The sequence below is a fragment of the Neofelis nebulosa genome, chromosome 15, assembly GCF_028018385.1.
Source record: "Neofelis nebulosa isolate mNeoNeb1 chromosome 15, mNeoNeb1.pri, whole genome shotgun sequence".
In the NCBI taxonomy this organism is placed as follows: Eukaryota; Metazoa; Chordata; class Mammalia; order Carnivora; family Felidae; genus Neofelis; species Neofelis nebulosa.
This window is the reverse complement of record NC_080796.1, coordinates 38,473,107-38,485,693: the sequence shown is the minus strand read 5'-3', so window position 1 is coordinate 38,485,693 and position 12,587 is coordinate 38,473,107. Positions and strand designations below refer to the sequence as shown.

Genomic DNA, 12,587 nt, shown 5'->3' with positions numbered 1-12,587 from the left:
GCAAAGCAGTTGAGAGTTCCTGTATTTTTACATAACAGACAAGGTACTTTTTATTTAAAGGGACAATTTTAAATAGCTGTGACCAGAATTCCAATTAAGCTGCCTGTCTCTCCCTCCAGAAAGTGGACTGCTACTGTCTAGAACTTCTACCAAGAAGGATACAGAGTCTAAAATGAAAACTTGTAAACGTTTACTCCAATGTCTCTCGCCTATCCTTCTTAGCAGTTCTCTTCCTGTACTCTGCAGCATTTTGTTTACCCCTCAGTCACAACATGGGTTTATATCTGTATCACACAACAGATGCAGACCTCCTTGAAACAGAGATGAACTTTTCCAATCTTTGTTCTGACAAAAGCAATTGAGCCATGATGTAATTAGCAAGTCCACAAAGGGATTGATAGTGATGGAGGTATGCCACTACAGAGAGAGCATAGAGGTCTGTAGACTGGCTGGGAAGAGTCCAAGAGAAGACAGAAAAATCTCTATGCCCAACAACAAAAAAATCTATCAAATGCAGAGGAAAACAATGCCACACACCAGAGGGGGGAAACGGCATTATGCAAAGACAGAAATTACATTTTTTCCTTTTATTAATACTTTCCAGTATAGGTGGCAGATTTCAGAAAGCCAAGAACCCCTCAAACTTGGGAGAGTCTCCTACGAGTCTTGGAAGGCCTGGGCACCAGAATGGCCAAGCAGGGACACTGCCTCATTACCAAATAATTAGCAACATTAGGAGAAATTATACGCAGAGGTAACTCACTTGCTTTGCCACCATGAGAGAAATATCTAAAAGAGGGGGAATTTGCAGCAAGAGACATTTCAGCTGCTACAACCCAGTGACTGGTTATTGTTCATTATATTTAATTTCTGTAAAAAAAAAAAATTCTTTTCTAATAAACATACAGGAAGAGAAGTGGGTGGGCCATATCCACTAGTAGGACCTGTTCTGTATTATAGATATCTCCCCCTAAGTGCTGGGAGAAGGGAGAGAATCTGCTGCAATCAGAATCATAGCCAATTAATCTATATGACTGGGGGAAAGGATACCCAGATGTGGGTGTTACATTCAACTGTGGCTAACTCAATAGGCATTTATAAATGTTTGTAGAATTGGGTTATGTCCTTCTAAATGCCCAAAGCTAATATCCTTCTTTCTCATTTCCTCTTATCATCAGAGAGCAGGATCTTTTACTGCACGCCCCCTCACGGAAAATAATTAAAAGCCATTTACAACAGTCTCATTTTATTATAACAAACATTTGCTCAGAGATTAGCATATACCAGACGCTGGGATAGATTCTAAGGATGGAAAGGTGGTTATGATTGGCACCTGCCCTCAAGAAGCTCAGAAAACACCTGGGGAGTGCTTTCTTTCTTTATATTTTCTCCTCTTTCAGCTACTTTCCTCTCTGTTGTACACACTAAATCTTGCTTTCTTTGCCAATGAACCATAGTTCAACTTGATCTAATCACTGAAGACTTTCCCATCGCCTCTGAACTGAGAGCTGGCTTTCCTCTAAGGTCTTGAAATCCCACAGATCCCCCTTCTTTGGAGAAAAGTATTCATCTTCCCTGGTCTGTGTACCTAGAAACTAGAAGCTGTGGCGAGAATTTGTCTAATTCCTTACTACAATATCCAAACCACTACTCTTCCACATTCATGTAAACTTTCTCCTTTGAAGGCCATGATCAACAAAAATAACACTCTACTCTTCTTTATTTCTTAAAATAGATTTAGGGGAATTTTTATTTAGTCTTGGAAAAGTTGAGGTGTTTGTGGGACAATGCAAAAAATATTGAGTAGGCAGGTGAATACCCACAGGTAAAGAGCCCAAGAGACACATGTGGGTAGAGCCAGATACTGAAAATCAACAATTTATAGCCTTTAAAGGAGGCAGAAAAGGGAAAATTTGGAAGCAGGGACTACTGTGAGAAGCAGCTTTATAGAAGCCCAGAGGGAGAAAGTCTTTAAGTGGGAGAAGTGAAGAATACCATCATATGCTATTTGCTGTAAACACTGGAAAATGTCTGCTGGATCTAATGATTAGTGGGTCATTTGAGACCTTAGTAGATACATTTTCAATGGAATAGTGGGGAAGAAACCAAATTGCAATGGGTTTAAAGACTAAGTAGAAACTTACAATCAAGATGACAGATTGAGCTAAGGAGTAGTGAGTACTGCCTTTCTACACAAAACATAGATATTCCAGGGAAAAAAATGTTTTTAAATATATCTTTAATATATTTTCAATCTCAAAAGTAAAAAGGGGGAAATTTCAGATGTCAAGAATAGGAAGGAATCCATAGCAGTTAGTAGGAATCTAATGGCGGGGGCGGGTGGGGGTGGGGGGGTTGGGCAGGACTTGTAACCCAAAGAGAAATGCACCTGTGGGGCTGCAGTTTTAGTATTTGTGTGAAGATATAAGCTGAGGACACAGTCTCTGTGGACAGTGGGGAAACTGGAACTGGATTTTTGATGGAGCCAGGAGCTTAGAAAATTAGGACCTACCAGCCCTAGTTCTCAGCTTGTCCAGAACATAGGTGGAAACAGCTGATGTTCAGAAATCAGAACCCCAAGACAAAGCATTCACATATGTGGGATGGAATTCTCCCAAGTGCCCTCACAGTGTAGCAACTCTGTGCCAAGAAATTTACATAGAAATCTCACATAGTCCCATAAGAAACCAATAGGAAACTGCTCCCATAGGAAAAACCTACACCAACCAGTATACCTTAAGGTCCAACTGATAAAACCTCCCCACAATAGTGAGCATACAGACATAATTACAAATTACACCAAACTGAATTTTCCAGAATTAAATTCTCAAACTGAAAAGGCAGCATAAAGGAAAACAAATACAGACCTAGACATATTGCAGTAAAACTTCAGAACATAAAAGGAAAAGATAACGTCTTAAAAACTATCATAGGAAAAAATAGATTAGCTGCAAAGAAATGAAAACATGATGCTGCCATTAGAGATCTCAACACGAACAGGAGAGTCAGAAACAATGGAATACATGATGAATTCCCATATATACACAACAAAATGGCTAAAATTAAAAAGACTGACAACACAATATGTTGACAAGAATGTGGAGCCATCAGAACTCTCCTACATCGCTGTGGGAATGTAAAATAATAAAAACCACTCTGGAAAATAGCCTTACAGTTTCTTTTTTAAATCATGCTGTATTATCTTTCATTAAACATAAAGACTTCCAATCACATCACCTAAAGACCATTTTACCCATTGCCCTGTTTGGCCACCAGTCTTTTGTCTCTCTCTTCAGCAATGGTGAGGCAGATACCCTTTCCACAGAGAAGAGAAATTCATGGTTTGTTGCTTTTGCCAATAACAAAATATTGGACAGCCAGGTGGCAAAGCTGCTGCCATTGGCATCTTTCACGTGAACTACATCAAAAGAACCAGGGTATCTCTCTCTGTTGGTGATCACACCAATTCTTCCTAGGTTAGCACCTCCAGTCACCATACAAAGATTACCAGTGTCAAACTTGATGAAATCAGTACTATTTACAGTTTCTAAATCAATCTGAATGCTGTCATTCACCTTGATGAGGGGATCAGGATAGTGGATGGTACGAGCATCATGGGTCTCCAGATGAAGGATTCCTTTTGTCCCCACAAAGATCTTTCTCACTTTGTACAACTTGTACTTGGCCTTCTTGGGTGTAATCTGATGAACAACAAAGCGACTCTTGGTGTCATAGATCAGATAGAAATTCTCCCCAGTCTGCAATCCCTATCAAAATAACATCAGAATTCTTCACAGAGCTAGAACAAACAATCCTAAAATTTGTATGGAACCAGAAAAGACCCCAAATAGCCAAAGCAATCCTGAAAAAGAAAACAAAGCTGGAGGCATCACAAAGCTGGAGGTATTACAAAGCTGTAATCATCAACACAGTATGCTACTGTCACAAAAACAGATACCCAGATCAATGGAACAGAATAGAGAACACAGAAATGGACTCACAAACGTATGGCCAACTAATCTTTGAGAAAGCAGGAAAGAATATCCAATGGAATAAAGATAGTCTCTTTAGCAAATGGTGCTAGGAAAACAGGACAGCAACATGCAGAAAAATGAACCTGGACCACTTTCTTACACCATACACAAAAAGAAACTCAAAATGGATGAAAGACTAAACTTAAGACAGGAAGCCATCAAAATCCCAAAGAAGAAAGCAGGCAAAAATCTCTTTGACTTCAGCCACAGCAACTTCTTACTCAACACATTTCTGAAGGCAAGGGAAACAAAAGCAAAAATGAACTATTGGGACCTCATCAAAATAAAAAGCTTTTGCACAGCAAAGGAAACAATCAGCAAAACTAAAAGGCAACCAACGGGGGAAGATGGCGGCGTAGGAGGACGCTGGGCTCACCGCGCGTCCTGCTGATCACTTAGATTCCACCTACACCTGCCTAAAGAACCCAGAAAACCGCCAGAGGATTAGCAGAACGGAGTCTCCGGAGCCAAGCGCAGACGAGAGGCCCACGGAAGAGGGTAGGAAGGGCGGCGAGGCGGTGCGCGCTCCACGGACTGGCGGGAGGGAGCCGGGGCGGAGGGGCGGCTCGCCGGCCAAGCGGAGCCCCCGAGTCTGGCTGGCAAAAGCGGAGGGGCCGGACGGACTGTGTTCTGACAGCAAGCGCGACTTAGCGTCTGGGAGGTCATAAGTTAACAGCTCTGCTCAGAAAGCGGGAAGGCTGGAGGACAAAGGGAGGGAGAGCTGCTGAGCCCCCGGATGGCAGAGCTCAGCTTGGCGGGGAACAAAGGCGCTCGCCAGCGCCATCTCCCCCGCCCATCCCCCAGCCAAAATCCCAAAGAGAACCAGTTCCTGCCAGGGAACTTGCTCGCTCCGCGCAAACACCCAACTCTGTGCTTCTGCGGAGCCAAACCTCCGGCAGTGGATCTGACTCCCTCCCGCTGCCACAGGGCCCCTCCTGAAGTGGATCACCTAAGGAGAAGCGAGCTAAGCCTGCCCCTCCCGCCCCCGTGCACCTTGCCTACCCACCCCAGCTAATACGCCAGCTCCCAGCACCACAAGCCTGGCAGTGTGCAAGTAGACCAGACAGGCCACACCACCCCACAGTGAATCCCACCCCTAGGAGAGGGGAAGAGAAGGCACACACCAGTCTGACTGTGGCCACAGCGGTGGGCTGGGGGCAGACATCAGGCCGGACTGTGGCCCCGCCCACCAACTCCAATTATACACCACAGCACGGGGGAAGTGCCCTGCAGGTCCTCACCGCTCCAGGGACTATCCAAAATGACCAAACGGAAGAATTCCCCTCCGAAGAATCTCCAGGAAATAACAACAGCTAATGAACTGATCAAAAAGGATTTAAATAATATAACAGAAAGTGAATTTAGAATAATAGTCATAAAATTAATCGCTGGGCTTGAAAACAGTATACAGGACAGCAGAGAATCTCTTGCTACAGAGATCAAGGGACTAAGGAACAGTCACGAGGAGCTGAAAAACGCTTTAAACGAAATGCAAAACAAAATGGAAACCACCACGGCTCGGATTGAAGAGGCAGAGGAGAGAATAGGTGAACTAGAAGATAAAGTTATGGAGAAAGAGGAAGCTGAAAGAAAGAGAGATAAAAAAATCCAGGAGTATGAGGGGAAAATTAGAGAACTAAGTGATACACTAAAAAGAAATAATATACGCATAATTGGTATCCCAGAGGAGGAAGAGAGAGGGAAAGGTGCTGAAGGGGTACTTGAAGAAATTATAGCTGAGAACTTCCCTGAACTGGGGAAGGAAAAAGGCATTGAAATCCAAGAGGCACAGAGAACTCCCTTCAGACGTAACTTGAATCGATCTTCTGCACGACATATCATAGTGAAACTGGCAAAATACAAGGATAAAGAGAAAATTCTGAAAGCAGCAAGGGATAAACGTGCCCTCACATATAAAGGGAGACCTATAAGACTCGTGACTGATCTCTCCTTTGAAGCTTGGCAGGCCAGAAAGGCTTGGCACGATATCTTCAGTGTGCTAAACAGAAAAAATATGCAGCCGAGAATCCTTTATCCAGCAAGTCTGTCATTTAGAATAGAAGGAGAGATAAAGGTCTTCCCAAACAAACAAAAACTGAAGGAATTTGTCACCACGAAACCAGCCCTACAAGAGATCCTAAGGGGGATCCTGTGAGACAAAGTACCAGAGACATCACTACAAGCATAAAACATACAGACATCACAATGACTTTAAACCTGTATCTTTCTATAATAACACTGAATGTAAATGGATTAAATGCGCCAACCAAAAGACATAGGGTATCAGAATGGATAAAAAAACAAGACCCATCTATTTGCTGTCTACAAGAGACTCATTTTAGATCTGAGGACACCTTTAGATTAAGAGTGAGGGGATGGAGAACTATTTATCATGCTACTGGAAGCCAAAAGAAAGCTGGAGTAGCCATACTTCTATCAGACAAACTAGACTTTCAATTAAAGGCTGTAACAAGAGATGAAGAAGGGCATTATATAATAATTACAGGGTCTATCAATCAGGAAGAGCTAACAATTATAAATGTCTATGCGCCAAATACCGGAGCCCCCAGATATATAAAACAGTTACTCATAAACATAAGCAACCTTATTGATAAGAATGTGGTCATTGCAGGGGACTTTAACACCCCACTTACAGAAATGGATAGATCATCTAGACACACAGTCAATAAAGAAACAAGGGCCCTGAATGATACATTGGATCAGATGGACTTGACAGATATATTTAGAACTCTGCATCCCAAAGCAACAGAATATACTTTCTTCTCGAGTGCACATGGAACATTCTCCAAGATAGATCATATACTGGGTCACAAAACAGCCCTTCATAAGTTTACAAGAATTGAAATTATACCATGCATACTTTCAGACCACAATGCTATGAAGCTTGAAATCAACCACAGGAAAAAGTCTGGAAAACCTCCAAAAGCATGGAGGTTAAAGAACACCCTACTAACGAATGAGTGGGTCAACCAGGCAATTAGAGAAGAAATTTAAAAATATATGGAAACAAACGAAAATGAAAATACAACAATCCAAACGCTTTGGGACGCAGCGAAGGCAGTCCTGAGAGGAAAATACATTGCAATCCAGGCCTATCTCAAGAAACAAGAAAAATCCCAAATACAAAATCTAACAGCACACCTAAAGGAAATAGAAGCAGAACAACAAAGGCAGCCTAAACCCAGCAGAAGAAGAGAAATAATAAAGATCAGAGCAGAAATAAACAATATAGAATCTAAAAAAACTGTAGAGCAGATCAACGAAACCAAGAGTTGGTTTTTTGAAAAAATAAACAAAATTGACAAACCTCTAGCCAGGCTTCTCAAAAAGAAAAGGGAGATGACCCAAATAGATAAAATCATGAATGAAAATGGAATGATTACAACCAATCCCTCAGAGATACAAACAATTATCAGGGAATACTATGAAAAATTATATGCCAACAAATTGGACAACCTGGAAGAAATGGACAAATTCCTAAACACCCACACTCTTCCAAAACTCAATCAGGAGGAAATAGAAAGCTTGAACAGACCCATAACCGGCGAAGAAATTGAATCGGTTATCAAAAATCTCCCAACAAATAAGAGTCCAGGACCAGATGGCTTCCCAGGGGAGTTCTACCAGACGTTTAAAGCAGAGATAATACCTATCCTTCTCAAGCTATTCCAAGAAATAGAAAGGGAAGGAAAACTTCCAGACTCATTCTATGAAGCCAGTATTACTTTGATTCCTAAACCAGACAGAGACCCAGTAAAAAAAGAGAACTACAGGCCAATATCTCTGATGAATATGGATGCAAAAATTCTCAATAAGATACTAGCAAATCGAATTCAACAGCATATAAAAAGAATTATTCACCATGATCAAGTGGGATTCATTCCTGGGATGCAGGGCTGGTTCAACATTCGCAAATCGATCAACGTGATACATCACATTAACAAAAAAAAAGAGAAGAACCATATGATCCTGTCAATCGATGCAGAAAAGGCCTTTGACAAAATCCAGCACCCTTTCTTAATAAAAACCCTGGAGAAAGTCGGGATAGAAGGAACATACTTAAAGATCATAAAAGCCATTTATGAAAAGCCCACAGCTAACATCATCCTCAATGGGGAAAAACTGAGAGCTTTTTCCCTGAGATCAGGAACACGACAGGGATGCCCACTCTCACCGCTGTTGTTTAATATAGTGCTGGAAGTTCTAGCATCAGCAATCAGACAACAAAAGGAAATCAAAGGCATCAAAATTGGCAAAGATGAAGTCAAGCTTTCGCTTTTTGCAGATGACATGATATTATACATGGAAAATCCGATAGACTCCACCAAAAGTCTGCTAGAACTGATACATGAATTCAGCAAAGTTGCAGGATACAAAATCAATGTACAGAAATCAGTTGCATTCTTATACACTAACAATGAAGCAACAGAAAGACAAATAAAGAAACTGATCCCATTCACAATTGCACCAAGAAGCATAAAATACCTAGGAATAAATCTAACCAAAGATGTAAAAGATCTGTATGCTGAAAACTATAGAAAGCTTATGAAGGTAATTGAAGAAGATATAAAGAAATGGAAAGACATTCCCTGCTCATGGATTGGAAGAATAAATATTGTCAAAATGTCAATACTACCCAAAGCAATCTACACATTCAATGCAATCCCAATCAAAATTGCACCAGCATTCTTCTCGAAACTAGAACAAGCAATCCTAAAATTCATATGGAACCACAAAAGGCCCCGAATAGCCAAAGTAATTTTGAAGAAGAAGACCAAAGCAGGAGGCATCACAATCCCAGACTTTAGCCTCTACTACAAAGCTGTCATCATCAAGACAGCATGGTATTGGCATAAAAACATACACATAGACCAATGGAATCGAATAGAAACCCCAGAACTAGACCCACAAACGTATGGCCAACTCATTTTTGACAAAGCAGGAAAGAACATCCAATGGAAAAAAGACAGTCTCTTTAACAAATGGTGCTGGGAGAACTGGACAGCAACATGCAGAAGGTTGAAACTAGACCACTTTCTCACACCATTCACAAACATAAACTCAAAATGGATAAAGGACCTGAATGTGAGACAGGAAACCATCAAAACCTTAGAGGAGAAAGCAGGAAAAGACCTCTCTGACCTCAGCCGTAGCAATCTCTTACTCGGCACATCCCCAAAGGCAAGGGAATTAAAAGCAAAAGTGAATTACTGGGACCTTATGAAGATAAAAAGCTTCTGCACAGCAAAGGAAACAACCAACAAAACTAAAAGGCAACCAACGGAATGGGAAAAGGTATTTGCAAATGACACATCGGACAAAGGGCTAGTATCCAAAATCTATAAAGAGCTCATCAAACTCCACACCCGAAAAACAAATAACCCAGTGAAGAAATGGGCAGAAAACATGAATAGACACTTCTCTAAAGAAGACATCCGGATGGCCAACAGGCACATGAAAAGATGTTCAACGTCGCTCCTCATCAGGGAAATACAAATCAAAACCACACTCAGATACCACCTCACGCCAGTCAGAGTGGCCAAAATGAAGAAATCAGGAGACTATAGATGCTGGAGAGGATGTGGAGAGACGGGAACCCTCTTGCACTGTTGGTGGGAATGCAAATTGGTGCAGCCGCTCTGGAAAGCAGTGTGGAGGTTCCTCAGAAAATTAAAAATAGACCTACCCTATGACCCAGCAATAGCACTGCTAGGAATTTATCCAAGGGATACAGGAGTACTGATGCCTAGGGGCACTTGTACCCCAATGTTTATAGCAGCACTCTCAACAATAGCCAAATTATGGAAAGAGCCTAAATGTCCATCAACTGATGAATGGATAAAGAAATTGTGGTTTATATACACAATGGAATACTACGTGGCAATGAGAAAAAATGAAATATGGCGTTTTGTAGCAGCGTGGATGGAACTGGAGAGTGTGATGCTAAGTGAAATAAGCCATACAGAGAAAGACAGATACCATATGGTTTCACTCTTAGGTGGATCCTGAGAAACGTAACAGAAACCCATGGGGGAGGGGAAGCGAAAAAAAAAAAAAAAAAGAGGTTAGAGTGGGAGAGAGCCAAAGCATAAGAGACTGTTAAAAACTGAGAACAAACTGAGGGTTGATGGGGGGTGGGAGGGAGGGCAGGGTGGGTGATGGGTATTGAGGAGGGCACCTTTTGGGATGAGCACTGGGTGTTGTATGGAAACCAATTTGACAGTAAATTTCATATATTAAAAAATAAAAAAAATAAAATAAATAAAAATAAATTAAAAAAAATAAATAAATAAATTAAAAATAAAAAAAAAATAAAAGGCAACCAACGGAATGGGAGAAGATATTTGCAAATCACATATCAGATAAAGGGTTAGTGTCCAAAATCTATAAAGAACATATCAAACTCAACACCCAAAAAACAAATAATCCAGTGAAGAAATGGGCAAAAGACATGAATAGACACTTCTACAGAGAAGACATCCAGATGGCCAACAAACACATGAAAAAATTCTCAACATCACTCATCATCAGGGAAATACAAATTAAAATAACAATAAGATACCACCTCACACCAGTCAGAATGGCTAAAATTAGCAACTCAGGAAACAACAGATGTTGGTGAGGATGTGGAGAAAGAGGATCTCTTTTGCACTGCTGGTGGGAATGCAAGCTGGTGCACCCACTCTGGAAAACATATGGAGGTTCCTCAAAAAAATAAAAATACAGCTACAACCCACCAATTGCACTACTAGGTATTTATCCAAGGGATACAGGTGTGCTGTTTCAAAGGGGCACATACACCCCAATGTTTATAGCAGCGCTATCAACAATAGCCAGAGTATGGAAAAAGCCCAAATGTCCATCGACAGTTGAATGGATAAAAACGATGTGGTATATATACAACGAGGTATTACTCGGCAATCAAAAAGAATGAAATCTTGCCATTTGCACCTATGTGGATGGAACTAGAGGGTATTATGCTAAGTGAAGTTAGTAAGAGAAAGACAAATATCATATGACTTTACTCGTATGAGGAATCTAAGATACAAAACAGATGACATAAGGAAATGGAAGCAAAAAATAATATAAAAACAAGGAGGGGGACAAAACATAAAAGACTGTTAAATACAGAGAACAAACTGAGGGTTGGTGGAGGGGTTGCAGGAGGGGGGTTGGGCTAAACTGGTAAGGGGCATTAAGGAAGACACTTGTTGGGATAAGCACTGGGTGTTATACATGGGGGATGGATCACTGGAATCTACTCCTGAAATTATTATTGCACTATTTGCTAACTAACTTGGATGTAAATTTAAAAAATTTTTTAAATCATAATAAAAAAAGAAAAAAGAAAGAAATTCTCCCCAATCTTGTCAATGTGAATGACATCCATAAAACCAGCAGGGTAGGTTATATCAGTTTGGACCTTGCCATCAATCTTAATAAAACACTGCATACAGATCTTTACTTGATCTCCTGTTAGGGCATAGTTAAGTCTGTTCCTTAGGAAAATGATGAAAAGAAGACATTCTCTCAGCTTATGAGGATGAGGGGCACACACATGGGTCAGTTTATCCAGCATCCAATGCTTTGAATATACTACATGCTTCAGATGCTTCTTGGGATCACAAGCCATGGCTGCTGTAGGCATGAAAAGAGAACCACCTAGCCTGAGAGTTTCTTACCAAACTAAACATTCACCTACCCTCCAACCCAGGAATTCCACATATGTCAACAAAAAGATTTATTTATATCAGGTTCATTCATAATAATTAAAACCTAAAAACAGCATGTATCCCTCACCACCAGAATATATACTATGTATGCATACTCATGCAATAGAATAATATTCAGTAATAAAACAAAATGAACTACAGATAAATGGATAAATCTCAAAAACATTATGCTAAGTGAAAAAGTTTTACACAGAAGAGAACATGGTATATGATTTCACTCATACAAAACTCTGGAACAAGCAGATGAAATTATGGTGAAAAAGAAATCAGAACAGTGTTTGTCTCTCAAGGGGGATAGTGGGGATTGCCTGGGAAGGGGCATGATAGAACTTTCTGGAGTGATGTCACTATTCTGTATCTTGAAGAGAGTATAGGTTATACAAGTACATGTATTTGTCATAACTCATAAAATGATACAGTTGAGTTTTATGCATAGTGTATATTTTATTTCAAAAAAGGAACTCTAAACACATACTGAACCCTAGTTAATCATATTCAGTCTAAGTGTTTAAAAATGAGGTATATGGATGTCTAGGACTTATTTTGAAGTGCATCAAAAAATAAGATGGATACTAGGGCACCTGAGTGGCTCAGTCAGTTGAGCATCCAACTTTAGCTCAAGTCATGATCTCACAATTCATGGGTTCAAGCCCCACATCGGACTCTGTCCTGACAGCTCAGAGCCTGAAGACTGCTTTGGATTCTGTGTCTCCCTCTCTCTGCCCCTCCACTGCTTGCTCTCTCTGTCTCTAGAAAATAAATAAACATTTTTTAAAAATTAAAAAAAAATAAGATGGAA

General features: G+C 40.5%; 1 pseudogene; it reads right to left on the bottom strand.

The window, feature by feature from the left end:
* Positions 1 to 3,204: 3,204 nt before the first annotated feature.
* LOC131496023 (small ribosomal subunit protein eS4-like) lies at positions 3,205 to 11,688 on the bottom strand (annotated as a pseudogene).
* Between the last annotated feature and the right edge of the window lie 899 nt (positions 11,689 to 12,587).